This window comes from Labeo rohita, chromosome 23, assembly GCF_022985175.1.
Source record: "Labeo rohita strain BAU-BD-2019 chromosome 23, IGBB_LRoh.1.0, whole genome shotgun sequence".
Classification (NCBI taxonomy): Eukaryota; Metazoa; Chordata; class Actinopteri; order Cypriniformes; family Cyprinidae; genus Labeo; species Labeo rohita.
The window spans coordinates 25,098,662-25,119,745 of record NC_066891.1 but is presented as its reverse complement, the minus strand read 5'-3'; the positions used below and the strand labels follow the sequence as shown (position 1 = coordinate 25,119,745).

Here is a 21,084-nt window from a genome sequence, read left to right as displayed (position 1 = left end):
TTCTGGAATACTTGATTCTGATTGGTCATTCTGGTATTTTTGTGTAATTACTGCTACACTGTTTAATCGACCATCGTCCCTGGTAACCGATGACTCATCCACAGTCTGTTTCAAATTGCATAATAAATTCGTTACAACTCAAGCCAGTGTTTCATGCTCATTGATTTAATTGAATTAAAATTGTGTAATAATTGTGATGTGCTTCATGTAGTGAATTTAATCACACTGTTTGGATTATGTGTATGAATATGTGCATATGTAAATGTACACTTTTCCAAAGATTTTTTTTAATTACCAAGGAAGCATTAAACAAATAAGAAATGGCAGTGAAATCAATAATCCTGAAACAGTGTATCATGGTTTCAAAAAAAAAAATATATATATATATATATATATATATATATACACACACACACACAATCACGTTTAATCGCATACAAGATAAATGTTTGAGTTTACCTAATATATGTGTGTGTACTGTGTGTAATTATGTATATGTAAATACAAATTAATGTATATATTTAAGAGAAATGTGTTATGTACAAAATATTTTTATTTATATATAATATAAATTTGATAAAAAATATTATAAATGCATATACTTTTTAAATGCATTTCTTTTTTTTAAATTTATTAAATATTTCTTAAATATATACATGAATGGAATGTGCTTGTATTTATATATACATAATAATTACACACAGTACACACACATATTAGGCAAACTCAAACTTTTATTTTGTATGCGATTAATCGCGATTAATCGTTTGCCAGTCCTAATATTTATATACTAAGCAGCACGACTGCTAATGATTTTTAAAATAAAGTTTGAGCACCTAAAATATTAAATATTAGGTATTGGCTGCAAATATTAGAATGTTTTCTAAATGATCATGTGACACTGAAGACTGAAGTAATGATGCTGAAAATTCAGCTTTGCATGACCGAAATAAATTACGTTTTAAAATATAATCAAACAGAAAACTTGTCATTTTAAATTCTAATAATATTTCACAATTTTACCGTATTTTTGAGCAAATAAATGCAGCCTTGGTGAGCACAGAGACTTTTTTTTAAAAATCGGACCAACCCTAGATTTTCTATGGCAGTAGAGCATTTCATTTCAGCAGTAATTGCAACAGTCAGTTCATCTTTTAAGTCCATAAGTTAAATCTTCTATCTGAGAATTCGACCATAAATAATTTCTCCATTCAAAATCTATCCAGGAATTTAAAGTGAAGAATGTTCTAGACAATTCATGGTACTTTCTTCTATTTTATATGCATTTTGCCTCGTTTTTGTAACCGAGACGGTGGGATTGAAAGTCATTCATCTCTCAAACACACAGGAAGGATGCTGTGGTTGTCCTCTCGATATGGAAACTAACCTAGCAATCTTTCATCAGTTTCCATAATTAACTCCACTCTTATATGACAGTCAACATTATAATTTCATCTAACTACCCTTCTCAATTTAGTCCACGCTAAAAGGCCAGCTTGCCTTTTAGGTCAAAACACATGTACCTGCTGTTTAAAAAAAAGCTTCTGTGAAGCTTTTGTTCTACAAACTGAGAACATTTTGAGTCTTTTTTTTTTTAATGTATTAATATAAGTGACTAATGCAGCTTTTGGTTAATATGACTCATCACTACAATCAGCCTGCTTAAAATGAACTGCAAATGCTCCTCCACTTTTCTCAAATTTGCATAGAAAAATTTATAATCTTGCCCTTCCTCTCTCATAAAACAATCACCACGTCATGTAAGACATTTGAAAAAGCAGCGGTTGAGATGAATGAAACGTGCTCTAGTGGCCCTCAATATTGAGATGTCATGGAAAGTTTACCACAAGCTTGTTCATAGTGACAAACAGGAAGGAGGCGCTTTGCTCGTGTGGCAGTTCTACAGTATCTCCAGCAGCTCGCGAAGGCCCTTTAGGTCACAGCGCTGGAGAGAGCGAGTGTGTGAGCATCATCTGCCTGATGGTCCGGCTTCTCTACGGGCTGAAGCGACAGCTTTTGAAAGCCTCAAAGTCATCTGTCAGTGTGAAGCGACGAGGGGCGAGTCAACATCTGTGTAGGTAAAGGAGAGGTGAGTGTTTTGCATATCTGCGTGTACCAACCCACAATGAATGGCAAATTGAACGTGCAGAGACAAATCTAGGACCTTCTGGTCTGAAATACAGCTGAGATGATGTTTGTGCAGGTATATTTAAGGTCATAGCTTCTGACGAGGTCAACCAATGCATCTGTGAAAACATTTGTAAGATTTCATGATTTTGAACAGCATCCTGGCATTAAAAGTGATGGGAGGAGTGATGTTTTATAGGTTTTTCTGATATAGACTGATCTTAGAGACATATGGATGGTTAAAGGCGTGGGACGGTGTTGTTCTGTAAAGCCACGAGGCCATTACAGTCCGAAACAGCTGAGCTACTTGTCTCTAAGTGGCAGTAATGTGATAACTGCATTGGTCAAAACTCTTTACTCTGCTTTATAGTAATGAACAATTTATGGTTTATGTATGTAGCTGTTTAGATGTTATGGATGGTGCAAGGTAAAAGGTTTCAGTGTCCGTTTCCAGTTGGAAAGGCGCGAAAGTTGGAACATCATTACTAACTATCATACATTACAGCATGATAGATACTGTAAGGACAGTCTCAGTACAAAATTTGTAGTCGGCGATAAGTGTAAAATTATTAGTTCTTTTCACGACTAGTCTATTTATTGATTGATTGATTGACTGAATGACTGATTGATTCAATGTAGGGCATGTATGAGGTATTTTTTACGGATATTTCTATAAGATTTCTTAAGATTTGGTAAGTGTGTTTTTGTAAACGTGATGTTGAGTGTTTAAAGTTCGATTTATGTACATGAAGTGGTCACAATCTCAAAATTGCAAAATTGGAAATCATGCTAATGTTATACTTTTTAGCATTCCAGATTGGATTGGATTTAACATAGTAGTCGAATGGAAATTCTAAGAGATATTTAGTAACTTTGCACAAGTATGGTTTGAAATCAGAAAACATTCTATTTATTTTTCTTTTTTTTTTTATATGGTTGCAAATGTCCATGCTTTTCGTGCATTCAGGTCATAAAATGTGCAATTGTTGGATGAATGCAATTTATAAATTACAATTTGGATTTTTTTTTCTTTGGCAGGTTTAGATTTTGCTGCTAATTTTTTTCTTTTTTTCTCTTTTTTAAATTTTCTTTTAAAGACACGATGCCAGTAATCTCTGGTCAGTGTGATCTGGCCATCCTGGATGAGCAGTGCTTTCGAGGACTGTCCAACCTGAGAATGCTTGAGTTTTGGTCAATCTCAGGTTCGTCAGCCCATGAAAAACTGTCTCGCTGAAACCCACCCGGATGAACCAGTGGTCCTCCAAACCACCTAAATGCCGCATCACACCATAGCCAGAGTGAAAGCAGAATCACTGTACTTTTATGAACTGCATGGATTGTTAATGTTGTATTTTTAGATGTTGTTTATTTAGTTATTAATTGATTGAGTTAAAAAAAACTATTCAACACTTGGACTTTGTCGAACCTATTTTATGATAACTCATAAATTTACAGATTCACAAGATGTTAGATATTTACATATATATTATACTTGATTTAGAGGTTTGTTTTTGGATTTCAGAAAACAATGAATTAATAAATCTGTTCAAAACCCAACCACGTGCAAATGAAAGTCATTGGCTAAAACGCATCAATTCAGTGTCACAAAATGTTTAGTGAACGTACTGATTTATGACCACAGTTATGTTGTGCAAATATGCAGCCATTGGTTGCACAGTGTTAAATGGCTTTAATTTAAGATAAAAATGTTTATTTTAAACAAAAATAAAAAAATAAATAAAAAATAAAAAATTCAAAACGCACATGCTTGAAATAACAATTTTTGTCATTAATATTTTAATTGGTTTCATTTCAAGCATTTTTGCATAGTTTTATCACTTGTTTATCATTTTGAAGAACCAAATACAATATATGTTTTTTAATGAATTTAAAAAAAAACCACACACACACAGTTGACCGCCATTCTGAATACTTGCTTACAGCATCCCTCTGAATGTTTGCGCAGGTTGCGGCGGCCCTGTTACATGTGTTTGTGTGTATGTGTGAGTTCACATCTACTATGAATAATCAGTTGCTTTACAGTGTGCCAACCAACTCTAAAAACAATTTTCCTCGCTTCCACTCTTCTCAATAATGATCTTAGCTAGCTAGCTATATTTGGTTGCAAAATTAACGTTTTATAAGATCTTTTATTAAACTGATTCATATATTTGAATGTCTTTCTCTACAATTTTTCTATTTTTAACAGTGTTGGGGAGTAACATGTAACATAGTTACATGTAACAGTTACGTAATTTAGTTACAAAAATAAACGTAACTGTAATCTGTTACAGTTACTGAGAAAAAAACATTACAGTTAACGATTACAAAAGGGGTTACATCCGAATATTTTCACACACATACAGATTTGTATGATTTCTTTTCAAAATTGCATTGACTGTTCTAAAATACGACACACCAATGTTTCAGGAATTTTGGACACACATGCTTATTCGATAATGCATTCAATATCCTATTTGGGTTTGTGTATATGCTTTATTTTTTAAATTAACAGTTTTTTTTTCCAAAGTATTTTTAGATGCCAGCGTTTCCTGTCATAGCTAATCAAAGATTTGATTTTAAAAAAGTATCACAGCTATTGAACTAAATCTTGTTATCAGTATTTAATCTCAGAACGATCTCAAAGTAAAAAGAGGTGCTAAAGTCTGATTTTGTGGTGGCTGTGCTTTAAAATGACATTTTTATAATCTTAATTCAAGCGATCAAGGTTTTTGAAAATCTGAGAGTAATCAATGTCGAGTACTACTGTAAGGTTAACACTGCCTGCTTTAAATGTTTCAAAATGATTAACAGTTTATAAATGTAATCAAAAAAGTAATCAGATACATTACTTTAATAGAGCAACTGAAATAGTTACACTACTTATTACTTTTTAAATAGAGTAACTTGTAATCTATAACCTATTACATTTCCAAAGTAACCATCTCGAAACAGATTTTTAATTTATTGTTATTAGGATTGATTTTTTGTTGTTCTCCATATGTGCTGTCATATGCAATTATGATCCAAAAAATTAACCCGTAATCCACCAAACCTAGTCTCCCCTTTTTAGATCTTACCTGAAATGTGTAAATAAGACACATTCTGTTACTCTACTGTAAATACATCTGCATATTTTATTTAATACAGTGTGTTAAGAGTGGTGTAATGCTTCTCAAACAGCCCTTATCTGCAACTTTTCTGCTCAAATCCGTTCTTGTGATTTAAGGCCGCACAGTTTTAACAGCGATCGGTGTGGCAATCTGATAAAGAACAAGAGAAAGCCACTTAGACTGGGTCAGTGGGTCAAAGGATTTAAATCCTCAACAAAAGACCAAAGTGGTGAAACAGCAATCCAGCTGACGCATGTCCGCTAAACAAGCTTAATTAAAGAAGCTTTCTGAGTGCTTTAAAAGGCTTAATGGTATAGTTTTATGCACATTTTCTTAAGCATTAACCTTAAGGCCGAAAATCTGTTCGATGTCATTTCGTGGAACCAAATATAAAGCTGTTTTGCACACGTGAAGAGTGTGGAGAGAGACACGGACAGCAACAGTGGATTACCGGACACTTTGCTGACACATTTGACAAGACAAAGTGGTCAGGTCTGTTGATGTAAATAGTGGACAAATTATAATCTGAGTGGGATATTGAAGAAAAAAGCATGTGGAAAATTCTTTGCAGATTCTTATCTGGACTCCTGTGGGAGTCGAAGGAAAGATATTTGATGGGATCATGTGTGTAATAGCCTATACTTATAGTTTGCTTACGTCTTCAGAGGGTTTTTGTACTTCAAAGTGTTTCATAATTTGTTAATTCAGGTAGCAGTTAGCAAAAAACATACAGCAGAAGCTTCGAGCTTCGAGAACATGTGCCGTATCTGTTCTGCTGTCTGTGAGTCTGTTCGTGGAAGACACACCTAAACCTCATGCACCACTAGAGGGACCATCATCCATGTGTGATGAGATGAACTCGTGCTAACTGGTGAACAGCACTGCTCAGATGAAATTCACAAGCATTTAAGCTGTTTTTCATGAAGAAAAATTATGTTTCTAAGATGAAAACAAACAACTGGTGTTCATGACGAGAAAATTATATGCTTTTGGTTGAGGTTTATCAATATCAACACCTCTGTATAAAAAGAACTGTGCGTATTGGACTGAGCTAACTGCAATACACTAACCCTAACTAAAATATGTTCCCAATATATATATACACTGCTGTTCAAAAGTTTGGGATCAGTAAGATTTTTAATGTTTTTAAAGAAGCTTCTTATGCTCATCAAGGCTGTATCTATTAGATAAAAATACAGAAAGAACTGTAATTTTGTGAAATATTATTGCAATTTAAAATAACAGTTTTCCATTTTAATATACATTAATATATGTGACCCTGGACCACAAATCCAGTCTTAAGTCGCTGGGGTATATTTGTAGCAATAGCCAAAAATACATGGTATGGGTCAAAATTATCTATTTTTCTTTTATGCCAAAAATCATTAGGATATTAAGTAAAGATCATGTTCCATGAAGATATTTTGTAAATTTCCTACTGTAAATATATCAAAACTGAATTTTTGATTAGTAATATGCATTGCTAAGAACTTTATTTGGACAACTTTAAAGGCGATTTTCCCAATATTTTGATTTTTTTGCACCCTCAGATTCCATATGCTGAAATAGTTGTATCTCGGCCAAATATTGTTCAATCCTAACAAACCATACTTCGATGGAAAGCTTATTTAGCTTTCAGATGATGCATAAAGCTCAGTTTTGAAAAATTGACACTTATGACTGGTTTTGTGGTCCTGGGTCACATATAATTTATTTCTGTGAAGCAAAGCTAAATTTTCTTTAGTGTCACGTGATCCTTTTTCATGTGATACTTTGATAAATAAAAATATAAAACATAACAAAACAGTGTTTATTAAAATGTGTTACAATATAGGCCATGCTACTAATCAAAAGTTTGGGGTCAGTCCATTTTTTCTTTCTTTTTTTATTAAAGAAATTAACACTTTTATTCAGTAAGTATGTGTTAAATGCATAGCGATAGTAAAGTAATAGTAAAGACTTATATTGTTAGAAAAGATTTCTATTTTGAACTAACTTTTTTATTTATCAAAGAACCAAAGAAAAAAGTATCACAGATTCCAAAAAAAATATTAAGCAGCACAACTATTTTAACGCTGATAATCTGCGTCACAGAAATGTATATGTAATGTAATGAAATGTACTGTCATATTTAAATATATTAAAATAGAATACCAATGTTATAAATTGCAATAATATTTTACAATATTTCTGTATTTTAATCAAATAAATACAGCCTTGATAAGCATGAGACTCATTATTTGTTTGTTTTTTGTTTTGTACACATTCATACACAGTGTTATAGGAGCAATCTGTATATGTGCTATGCAAAGCTAAATATGTCCAAAACTATAAATATGAAGTACTTAGTTAAAAGGAACTAGTCTGTGCTTACTTTAATTAGCTTTTTTTTCCGTTTTTTTAAACACCAGACGTCTTTATATAAATAGCCAAATTATATCAGACTAAATTTTCCCATTTAGGGACTTCCAGACAGTCCATATTTGTAATAACAGTATATTTAAAAAGTAAACACTGTCATTTTAATTAGCTGTAAGGTTACCTAAAACAGTAGAAGTCTGTGGTATGTCCCTGTATTTTCGATGACTAGAAAGACCGGTCATGACACATTTCACAACACCAGCATCACTAGTGCAATACCGATTGCAAATACATGAAAATGACTGTAATATATTATGCCAGTGGTTCTTACCTTGTGTGATGCCCCCCCCTTGCTTGTCAACACAGAAATGGTGTAAAAAAACAACTCATAGTTAATTATTCTATCTTAATCTAAGTTAATCTAGTCTATCTATCTGTCTATACACACACATAGTCTTCTTTTTTGCTTCATAAAATAAAATCATACAGGTTTGAATGACATGAGGGTGAGTAAGCAATGACAGAACTTAAATTTTTTGGTTAACTACCAATTTAACAAATTATTTTTATTTATTTATTTGTTTATTTGTTCATCGGATGCTAAGTTCACTTTTACATTTTGTTTGAACATTAATGTGTGTTGGCAGTGTATGTACAAATCTACCCTACAATGATAAAAATCCATGCAGTGGTTTTTAATTAATCTGTAAAAATAATATCCCCTTTTTCAAATCGAGCCATTCTCAGATGCCTGTCGTTGTTGCATCACACCAACAGAGGCCGCTCCCACGATAGTTGATTGACATGAGCGTCTTACCTCAGATCAGCTGTAACAGTCCGCCCCCTTTGTTTCAATGCTGGAGCAGGGATGTAAGTTAGACAAGAATATCTCAGATTGAGCGATTGAGGTGTTGTGTTGCTGGATGTAATAATGAACATAGTGGTCGTCATTTACTCCCGACATCTGAGCTGCTGAAGATGCAGTAGATTACGTTTGTTTGTGAATGGAATGCAACTCCCGATCTACATATATCCGTCTGTGTTCGCGCAAATCATTCGTGATCCAGCTTCACTTACAGCAGAAGTGAGTATAAGGATTTTTTTTTTAATCTTTGTGATCGTCTTTCCTAATAATGTGCTAGTTAGCAAGTTTAGCAGCTAAACGCGGCTAAAGTAAACAGGCTCGTCACTCCACAGAGAGAAGAGAGGGGCGGAGCGAGCAGAGCTCATTTGCATTTAAAGCAGCCTCGACCAGAATGAGATGATTTTTGCAGAGCTGATTTTGACAAGGTAAAAAGTTTGTTGTTTTACACAACCATTGAGAATTTTTAACCAAACTATATTATAGACTTTTCATTAAGACCCTAAAGAATCATATCAACTTGTGGAAAATGGGCATCAATGACCCCTTTAACATAACTGCTAATTTTGTGTAGGCTCCTGCTTTGGTTTCATTTGTATCAGCTAAATTAATGCTGTAAATATTAATAGGGTTTTTCAATGTTGATTTTTATCACAATTTTTTTTTTACTTTCTACTTTTTCTATTTTTTTTTCTACAACCAGAGAACCAGGGAACCACTGTATTATGCTCAAACAAGTGTTTGCAGTTACTGAAAACAATGGAGTAAAAAAACAAAAAACAAATCATGATTAATTGATTCCTTATGAGAAATAATGGGGGCCACTGACATGAAATTAAATGCATTTGACTGGTTATGTGATCAAATTATTTTAAATAGGCTGATTTGACTGGGGTGTGCATCATTTTTGTGTCTGTGAGACATGTGTTGAATAAGGTAAAAAGTACAGAGTGAGCCTATAAATAAACCATAAGATACCCAAGACAAGGTGCATACAGTATGCCAATTATCTAACCAATGAAATATTAATGAATAATAATACTTGTGTCAGGTGGACGTACAGACTATAGCGGATATGAAGAGCAGTGTGTAGATCCTCTTTGAGTTCATCCCACTGGTGTTAAACAATAGGCTTTATCCTCAGGGGGAAGAACCCTACATGAGCATATACATGTTTCAGTGTGTGTGTGTGTTGATGAAGGGTTGGGCCTGTGCAGCTCATCACAGTGTGTTTAGGGTTAAAAGATATTTTGGGTATTTGGCTGTTCCTAAAATGCACATTTTGGCTTTGGCTTAAGAGAAAGATGAAGGGCCATGTGTGTATGCATGCATGTGTGTGTGTGGGTGGAAGGTTAAACACCATCTGGATAGATACGTTTGAGAGATCATGCATGTTTGTGTGTGTGTGTATAACAGTGACCAACATTTCTACTTCTCTTTCTTCACTTCTCTGAGCTCCACAAACGGCCTCCACAAACCCAGGTCGAGGGGAAGAGATGGCCAATGAGTCTTTTGTTCTCTGATTTTGAAGGTCTTTCCACCAACTCTTTTCATCTTTGCCTCTCTACGTGCTTTCACATCAAGGCAAAAGGTGCTGTGCGTCTCAAAAGGATTTTTAGGTCATGGGTGCCTCTTCATGACAGGCCTTGTCTGATTTCACATCCTTCTCCTTGATGACAGAAAGAGCGTTTTGTGTTATAAGGGCAGCTGTTAAAGTTTCTGTCGGTCATGAGCGGCTGGAACATGAGCTGCTCGTGAACCGAATACGTGCACAAGTGGCAGCTGTTGTGTTAAATACATTTTTGTTATGTGTGTTTAGAGCACAAGGGCTTTAAAAGGCCTTTAGGGAAAAAATACTCTTTTAATTTACTTTCTCCATGTCTGAATAGCAACAAAAACACCTTTTCTAAATGCTTGTTTGTTACTTTGAACTGTGAAACTTCCTGGTCATCATGTACAGTGACAAAAACCTGAAGTAAATTGATTTAATATTTAACCAGAATTGAGTTCTTGATATTTTTTACATATATACTACAGTTGAAAACTGTGGGGTCAGTAAGATTCTCAGTCCTAAAACTATATTAGTGAGTACCTAGATACATATGCGGGTAATTTCAGGTTTGAGACTTATCTTAATCTTTTATGGGAGTGAGACGAAAAATCCTAATTTTCAGGTTGATTATCTCTGATGGGGGACCAGATGGGAAGCTGAAATTTTTTTACAGATACTAGTCCTCTACGGCAGCATTTCTGCTGTAAAAATGATGAGTTTGAGAAAACTGATTGCTGTGTAGAGCTAGCCTGCTTTATTTATTTGCTTTGATAAATGAACAGATGTAATATAACAAATAACAAATTAACAGTATTTTACAGTAACTGTTATGACATACAGTAGCTTATGCTTGTCAGTGAGGTTTCAGCCACTATAGGGGGCTTTGCAAAGGGAAACCTAATTAAAACTGAATCAAAATTATTTATATTTAATCACACTACCAGTCAAAAGTTTTTGAACAGTAAGATTTTTTTTTATGTTCCAAGCCTGCATTTATTTGATCCAAAGTACAGCAAAAACAGTAAAATCGTGAATTATTTTTACTATTTAAAATAACTGTTTTCTATTTAAAGGTTTTAAAATGTAATTTATTCCTGTGATTTCAAAGCTGAATTTTTAGCATTATTACTCCAGTCACACAATTCTTCAGAAATCGTTCTTATATTCTGATTTGCTGCTCAGAAACATTTATTACTATTATTATCATCATCATTCTTGTTTAAAACAGCCAAGTAGATTTTTTTCAGGTTTCTTTGATGAAAAGAAAATTCAGAAGAACAGCTTTTATCTGAAATAGAAATCTTTTGTAACATTATAAATGTCTTTATCATCACTTTTGATCAATTTTAAGCATCCTTGCTAAATGAAAGTATTAATTTATATAATTTCTTTCCTTAAAAAAATTAGCATATTAGAATGATTTCTGAAGTATCTTGTGACACTGAAGACTGGAGTAATGATGCTGAAAATTTGCTTTGATCACAGGAATAAATTACATTTTATTAAATTATATTAAAATAGTAAGCAGTTATTTTAAATAGTAAAAATATTTCACAATTTTAATGATTTTGATGCATTTTGGATCAAGTGGGCTTGTTTAAAAACATTAAAAATCTTACTGATCAAAAGCTTTATACTGGTCGTGTATGCTAACATAATCTTAATTAAAATGCTAAAATAAATAGTAAAAATGAATATGAACAAAATTCAAAGACATGTTTTAATTTATTTATTTTTATTTTATTTTTATTACAAACAAAATGTAAACATCAGACTAGATAGAAGAATTATTTAGTATTGTTTTGGTCAGAAGGGGGCCCAGTGTCATTTTACACCATTTAAACTTAAGTAATTTTAAATCATTTTAATCTTAAGATAAGTTCTGAAATTGCATGACACAAATTCGCAATTCTGACTTTTTTTCATAGTTATTAAGTCAGAATTGCATGATATAAACTCAGAATGGCAATAAATAAATTCAGAATTGTGAGAGAACTCACAAATCTGAATTTTTTTTCACAATTGTGAGTTTGTATCATACAGTTCTGACTTTATTTCTCGTAATTGCGAATTTACATCTTGCTATTTTCATAATTCTGATTTTTTTTTTTTTTTTTTTTTTGAATTTCAAGTTGATATCTCACAATTCTGACTTAATAACTTAGAATTGTGTGTTATAAAGTCAAAAAATTTTGAGACTAAAAGTCAGAATTTTCCCTTTATTTCTCAAAATCACTTTTTTTTTAGAATTGTGAGTCAATGTCTTGCAATTCTGTCTGTAACTCACAATTTCTGACTCACAATTCTAACCTTACAAAAGGGCTGTAGCTATTGATTATTTTAGTAATCGAGTATTCTACAGATTAATCGAGTAATCAGATAAGATTTTTTTTTCTTATTTAAAGAGCAATACTAAATATACATTTAAATGAAGATACTTGGGTCAAATGAAGATAAAATGGGTAAAATGAAGATACTTTAAATGTGATTCATTCAAGAACTGTTAAAAACCACTGAGTCACGTTGCTCAAAGACACCATCACGTTGCTCAAAGACGCAAAACAGTGCTGTGGCTGTGTTTGTAATGGTTATTTGTTTTTTTTTTTGCGAAACAGAGCAAAAACGGGCAACATGCTGTCTCTTAATGTAAGTCTCTTAATATTAACCTCTTGTTTATTGATGAACTGTTGCATAAAATCAGTATCACATTTGTAATCATGCTGAGGCACTCTTTGTTTGATATTGACTAACTTTATAACTTTCTGTGTGTCACAGAGAGAATGAGACAATCAACTTAAATGGCACTTAGTCTTTCACAAAACATAGCTAACGTAGGGACATCATAACTAACCACCATTAATTTACGGTCTTAAAAACGTCCAGCGTTTATCGGTTTGTGCGTCAGTAATAATGGTTCAGTTCAGTGTGTAGTTACAGTAAATTGACTAAACGAAGCCTCGAGGCAAATCATTTGTATTCGAGTTACTCGAGGAATTGTTTCAGCCCTACTTTATAACTCGCAATTGTGAGTTTTTATCACGCAATTCTGAGACAATTTTGAGAAAAAAGTCAGAATTACAAGTTTGTATCACAGTTCTCAGAAAAAAAGGCAAAATTGTGAGATGTAAACTTGGAATTGTGAGAAAAAAGTTATAATTGTGAGATAAAAAGTCGCAATTACCTTTTTTATTTTCTATTCAGTGGCGAAACAGGCTTTCATAAACAGACGCTGTAGTTAAACCCAGTAAAATTAAAAATAATAATTTAAAAAAAGGTTTAAAATCAAGAAACCTCCATTGGACCTTTATTTTTATTTTCAGGGAAAGCACCACTCATTTTTTCCCTCAGAAAATGTCATAATTATATTTTTTGCACTGCCGCTGGAATAGACCCTTAAACAGTATCAAAAATGCTACAAGCGCACTCACAAAACACAACATTATCAATCTCACATAAGCCAAGTGGGAGGTAAATCTGTGTTTACACAACTAAATTACGCTAAACATCTTCTGCTCTCATGAAATCCATTTTTGACTCAGTTTTGCAGTGTGTTAGAACAGTTGTGCTCAGCTAAGCCATTAAGACATAAACACACTGTGTCTTACAGCCACTGAGCTGACTAGAGGCGGGATGCATCCCACAATGCATTGCCTGAAATATCCCAAAAGTCTCAGACGAAGCCATCGGGGGTTGTGGGTCTTGGATAGGTAGTCAACAGGGGTCACAACCTCCTCTCTCCCTCCCTCTCTGTCTCTCCCTCGCTCACTCCTGTTCTTCTGCCATTGTTTGACCCACTTTCTCTGTGTCTGAGCTGACTGCTCATAGAGACTGTATTGATTGGGATTTCTATTTGCTTCTCCCTCTCAGCATTCTTTCTCTCGGTTTCTTTCTCGCTCCCCTGTGAGATGTGGTGCTCATTTCTGAAGGTTTTTTTTATATATGACGGGATGAGACAGCTGCGTCGATCTCTTTCTGTCTTTTCTCCTTAAGTGTTGCTCTCAGTTCCTTGTAACATCTCCATTTAACATCGCTCCCTCTTCTTTTTGAAGAATTTGCTGGGCATGAGTAATGTAGTCTGGGTGTGTAAAAAGTGATAAGTTGAGGAAGTGAGGATCAGAAGTTTTCAGCATTGATAATAAGAAGAAATGTTTCTTGAGCAACAAATCAGCATATTAGAATGATTTCTGAAGGATCATGTGACTGGAGTAATGATGATGGAAATTCAGCTTTGCAACACAAGAATAAATCACATTTTAAGATATATTCCAATAGAAAACAGCTATTCTATATTGTAATAATATTTCACAATATTACTGTTCTTACTGTATTTTGATCAAAAAAGTGCAGCCTTGGTGAGCAGACGAGACTTCCTTAAAACATTACAATTTTTTAATTATTCCAAACTGCATCAGTACTGTATGTATAGGCCTACATAATTCTCCCCTTTTGTTGTACACTATGTCGTCTTTTAACTCGTTCATGGGTGTTTTTCTGAGTTCTTGGGAGAGAGGAGAAAGAGGGGGGGTGAGTAGAGGTGAGAGAAGAAATGAAAAACTAAATTAGAGGAGTTGGTCAGGCGAGAAAGGGAGGGATGGGTAGAGGAATCGAGAAATGGAGAGATGGGGGAGGAGTGACCTAATGAGGGAGTGTTTGCGTCTTCATCAGCATGAGTTTGCTGAGAGGACAAGACAAAGACATGTTCTTCTGTTTGTGTGTGCGCTTGTTTATGTTGGGTGTTTCCATGTGTGTTTAGATCATTTGATGTGCCTGGTTCGTATTCGCGGTTACGGAATTGAACAAAGCCCCTAATAAACACTGTTCTGTATTAAATCTTTGGTGTGTAAGTCCCTCGCTATATACTATAGACATAAATAATACCTCAAATCATGCTTTTGCAACCTTTTCAAGAGAAGTTTCATATGGTGTAAGATAAAATGTGTGAAAAATCCTGCATCCCAAGTAATCGGATAATTCTCATTTTTTTGTAGTAATATAAATAGACCTAAGTGAACAATAGCCTTTAAAAATGACTTAAAATACATATATAATAGCAATGAGGCCTTTATGACTATAAACAATAGAGCTAATGTACATTACGCATTGTGACGCCAATGGCCCGGAAGTTGTTTTTACACTTAACTGCATGACCTAATCCTTGTTTAATATTGACTCAACAACATTTAATTCAAATGTCCACTTAATCTTTAATATTTGGCCATTTTTTATCATAGAAATGCTACAGCCACTGTAATTTCTTGAATATGTGGACATCAAAACGTTTTGAAATCACAATAGTTAGCATATTGAGAAAGATAATGAATTCACCTGTTTGCACAGGTTTATAAATGATTTATATTACAAATCTAATGAAATAGCACATTGCATTTGCAGACGTCATAATAAACCCAAACTCACAACAAAATGCAGAAATGGAGTTTGAGATGCTCCACACATGTAAATAATAACAGTTTGTGTGGAGCAGCATTTACTGTGAATGGAATCGCTCTGAGATGCATGTAGCTACGTAACCTACACGCATGTAAATAATCAAAGCGCATGTATTAACCCTGCATTGCATATATTTTTTTACTTTAATCGTAGAATTTGTGAATTCTAAATAGCATTATGCCTCATTGTGGTTTTTAAATGAGTTTAATAACTCGAGTAGAATTGATTAAAGGAGAAGTCCGCTTCCAGAACAACAATTTACAGATAATGTACTCACCCCTTTGTCATCCAAAGATGTTCATGTATTTCTTTATTCAGTTGTAAAGAAATTATGTTTTTTGAGGAAAACATTTCAGTATTTTTCTCCATATAATGGACTAAATGATTTTGAATTTCCAAAATGCAGTTTAAATGCGGCTTCAAACGATCCCAAATGCAGTTGTAAATGATCCCAGCCAAGGAAGAAGGGTCTTATCTAGCGAAACAATCGGTTATTTTAATAAAGAGAATACAATTTATATACCTTTTTTTTACACGTGAGCGTGTAACCACAATAGAGACGATAATCCAAAATCTCTAGAAGGGTATGTCATCTCAACTGGACAGCCTAAATGTATTTTACTTAATAGAAACGTGCTGTTTTCCTTTTGAAAGAGAAGATATTTCAGACACATCTGCCGTTTATAATACTCACTGCCTTTTTCCCCGACTTACACGGAAGTTTCACCCACGGAATTCCACTGAAAGCACCACACATTTACATATAACAAGAATGCCTGTCATTTATAATATTCCTCACATTCACTGTCCACTCAATTCAATATTTTAGCAAATTAAAATGTCCTTTTAGTCATTAATAGAAGTATTGTACTGTGGGCTCCATTTAAAACATTTGTGTTTTTAGTCCGCTCAGTGGAATTCCACAAATTTCCTCTCAGAATCAGCACAGTAAATATGAACAGTCTTGAGGTTCTGCGCAGGCCTAGTGCTATCTTTACTTTGGTGTGTGAGCACGATGCTGAAACTCGTCTTGCGTGTCTCGATCAGTGGCCCTACCCTTCAATTATGCTCTTTGCCTCCCTCTGTTTCACTCTATCACTGTTCCCCCTTAACTCCTCCTTTTCTGACCTCACTTTTCTTTGTAACCACAAAACAGGCCGGACGGATAGAGCATCCCACGCCTTCCCATGATGCCTCTCCCTTTGCGTCCTTTAACCCATTCCATCCTGTGGGAGTGTGGAAATTATTAGGGTGGGTCTTCTTGCACAAGACATGGGGCTTAAATCTTGCATTATTACACACACACACACACACGCACACAGCCCTGCTGGATTCCCTGTTTGACCCCCTAAAGTGTGTAATCTGTCACTCTGACGCCTTCACTCTGGATCTTGTTCTCATGAATTTCAAGAAACAAACAGCCACACACAAAGACACATACAGTATTTACAAATTAATTTTAATATTATTATTTTTTAATTTAATACAATTAAATTATATACAATATATATTTTTATTTTATATCATTATTGTATAATTCAATTTAATAATAAGTGATGGTTGCCTGTGCGAAACACCCCTGTTGTTATGGATGGTTGCTAGGGCATTGCAGTTGCTAAGGTGTTCTGTGAAGTTTTTAGAATTTTACTAAAATAGTTGCTATGGTACTCTGGGTGGTTGCTAAGTGGTTGCTTATTAGCGCAAGCCCAGACAGCCCATCCACAAGTTTCTATAATATTCTGGTCCCTACATGTGAGTCTATGGAGTTACAAAAATTGTAATTCTTATTGCTTAGAAATGTAATTTTCCACAATTTGAGGTTTCTTTAATGTTTTTTGCATGAACCAAGAACAATAACTATATTAAAGGGATAGTTCACCCTGAAATGAAAATTCTGTCATTATTTACTCACCCTCGTATCATCCCAAATCTGTATTATTGAATTTTTTTTCATACTATGGTTTCGTTACCAACATTCTTTAAAATGTCTTCTTTTGTGTTCTGCAGAATAAAAGAAATTCATACAAGTTTGGAAAACTTTGAGGGTGAGTATATGATGCCATAATTTTCATTTTTGGGTGAACTATCCCTATACTAATTACTATGACAGTGTTTTAGTGCCACGTAAAATAAAAAAATAATAAGACATAATATTTTAAAAATAAAGTCAGAATTACAAGAATAAAGCCATAGCAATATAAGATTGAAGTCATAGTATTTTGGGAATAAAGTCATAGCATTATGAGATTAAGGCTGTAGTATTTTGAGAATAAAGTCAAAATGATATGAGATTAAAGTCAGAACATTATGAGAATAAAGTCAAAATTATGAGAATATAGAAGAATCGTCTTAATATTTTCAGGGTAAAGTAGTGTATTGCGTGTAAAAATAATTAATGTGAAAATTCACATTAATTGAATACAATTATGAATAGACTTGAAAATGTGAAATATTATATCCAATCATTAAATGTCAGTAAAACAGCTTGTGAATGGTCTTGTGACTTTGTTTACCTCAGAAAAGACAATAATATAACTGAATTTAACTAGTTGGAGCCTACTTCATAAAATCCAAAGAACATTTTTATTGCTGTTTTAAATGTTAAATACATGTGAAGAATGAGAGATTGGACATCACAGATGTTATTTGTGGAGTGATGGTGGAATTTTCAGATTAATTAAAAGTAATTACGCAATATACTACTTTCTCGATATTCTCAGAATATTACGCCAATTAATTTTGTATTGCTGCGACTTTAATGTCATAATGCTACGATTTTATTTTTAAAATATTACAACTTTATTCTCAAAATATTACTAATCTATATTGCTTCAACTTTCTCATAATTTTTGCTTTGTTCATAAAATTCTACAGCTTTAATCTCATAATGCTATGACTATGACATCCTCGAAATATTACAACTTTATTCTTGAAATATTACTTCATTCTCATAATTGTTTACTTTATAAATTCAACGACTTTAATCTCATAATGCTACAACTTTACTATTGAAATATTTCTTTATTAACTTTATTCTAAGAATATTTTAACTTTAATCTCATATTTCTGCGATTTTATTCTTGTAATTTTTACTTTATTCTTAAAATTCTATGACTTTAATCTCATAATGCTGCAACTTTTTTCTCAAAATATTACAACTTTAATTTCATAATATTACAACTTTTATCTCATAGTACTACAACTTTATTCTCATATTTTTTCCTTTATTCTTAAAGATTCTTTAATCTCATAATGCTGTGACTTTATTCTCAAAATATTACAAATTTATTCTCCAGATTTTGCTACTTTAATTTTATATTGCTGCGACTTTATTCTTGTAATTTTGACTTTATTCTCAAAATATTGTGACTTTTCTCTTGAAATATTATGGCTTTATTCTCAACATATTACGACTTTATTCTCTAAATATTACAACTTTATTCTCTTAATTTTTTTTTACTTTATTCTTAAATGTTACGACTTTAATGTCAAAATGCTACGATTTTATTCTTAAAATATTACAACTTTATTCTTAAAATGTTACGACTTTAATGTCATAATGCTACAACTTTATTCTCGAAATATTAAAAATTTATTCTCCAAATAATACAACTTTACACTAATTTTGCTACGACTTTATTCTCATAATTTTTACTTTATTCTTAAAATTCGATTACTTTAATCTCATAATGCTACAACTTTAATCTCAAGATATTGAAACGTTATTCTCAAAATATTAGCCTACGACTTTATTCTCATGCATTTTTACTATATTCTTAAAATTCTATGACTTTAATCTTATAATGCTACAACTTTAATTTAAAAATTTTACAACTTTATTCTCGAAAATTACAACTTTATTCTCCAGATTTTCCAACTTTAATTTAATGCTTCTTTATTCTTGTAATTTTGACTTTATTCTCAAAATATTATGACTTTAATCTTAGTTTTTCTCATGGCACTAAAACACTGATGTGCTTTACACAACATTGCGCAATAACATTGTTTATAAGTGTGCACTTTAATTTTGTCATCTGCTGCTTTAAATGTTCAAACTCTGTAAAATTGGATGGATTCTGATTGGCTGTGAGTGTTTTTATCTTTCATTATCTGAAAAATAGTCATTCTGAAAGTGTGAACTTCCCTGTTCTCATAGAATAAGAACAATACTTTTATACTTTATTGTTACCAATATAGCTCTGGCCTTGGAGTGCGGAGAACTTTAGAGGGTTTGTTCAAATCTCAGATAAGTAACCCTACTGTAAGTTTGAGCAAGAGTAATAGTGATTCTTCGATTAGCCAACACCACTAATCACGTCTTCTAACTCTGCATGTCAGCAACTCTCACACACATTCACGGCCTAAGAACGGTCACTCCCGGCTCCATGTATCTGCCCTTCTGACACACATCATCCTCCACCGAGCGCATACCCACATACAGCATCTGCCCCTACCCTTTCAACCCACGCTGTGTGCTCTCTCTTTTTCTCTTTCTTCCTCTCATGTTAGTAAGCTGCTTAAACACCTACCAGCAGTGACATCACAGGCTCTGGTGCCAGCTACTTTCCAATACATATCCTTCAGTGCGGGAGGGAGGAAGAAAAGGACCAAGATACAGAAAGCGAGAGTGGTTATCGGTTCTTTCTGCACTCGTGCTTTTTCTTCTCATCCTTTCTCTCGCCGCAGAGGCTGGGGGCCTGTCCTCTCACATTAACCGCTGCTCAGACACACACAGGCCTCCACCTCGCTAGTGTGGAAACGGGTCGTCAGCCTCTGAGACGATTATGACAAAAAAATGCAAAAAATGAATTCTCCCCAATAGATGAACAGCTTGAGAAGAGGAGGAGTAGGCTGTGAGGGAGAGGAAGTGGAGGAAGAAAGAAAGAAAAGTCATATTTCATCCTTAAATATAAGAAATATGATTATGATATGATTCTATACTGTGTATAGAGAAACAAATCCTGTTAAAAACATTATTTTTAAGTGCCTTTTTTATAACAACTAAGAACCCTGCAATATTTTTTCATGTAATCATGTAATACCAAAAATATTAAAACAATTACTTGACTTAAACGTCCAAACACAATCAAATTTTGGATGTTGTCTTCATTAGTTCCTCTTTTATTCTCATTGCAAACAGCCACAAACACAAACACATATTCCTAAACTAACTACTTATAATTTAATTAATTGTAGATATTATAATTAAAGGGATAATTCACCCAAAATGAAAATTACCATGATGTACTCACCCTCAAGCCATCCTAGGTGTATATGACTTTTTTCTTTAAGACAGATACAGCTGGAGTTATGTCAAAAAATGCCCTGGCTCTATCAAGCTTTATAATGGCAGTGAGTGGGTGGTGACATTTTGAATCCCAAAAAAGTGCATTCGTCCATCATAAAAAGTGCTCCACACAGCTCCAGGGTGTTAATAAAGGCTTTCTGAGGTGAATCAATGTGTTTGTGGAAGAAAAAAAACTTTATAAACCACAGTCTCTAGCTTCCGCTGCCGTACGCATGTTAATGAGAGAGTGGCGTTACAGCGGATGGGATAGGATGTAGATAGGGCCCTGTGAAATCCATTTTATTTTTTCCCAAATTTCATTACATTTTTTTCC

General features: G+C 33.4%; 1 long non-coding RNA gene across 1 annotated transcript; it reads left to right on the top strand.

The window, feature by feature from the left end:
• Positions 1-1,931: 1,931 nt before the first annotated feature.
• On the top strand, positions 1,932-20,463 carry LOC127154463 (uncharacterized). The gene is made up of 3 exons (XR_007825486.1): positions 1,932-2,089; positions 17,471-17,508; positions 19,973-20,463. It is a non-coding gene; the product is annotated as an uncharacterized LOC127154463 (long non-coding RNA).
• Positions 20,464-21,084: the final 621 nt, after the last annotated feature.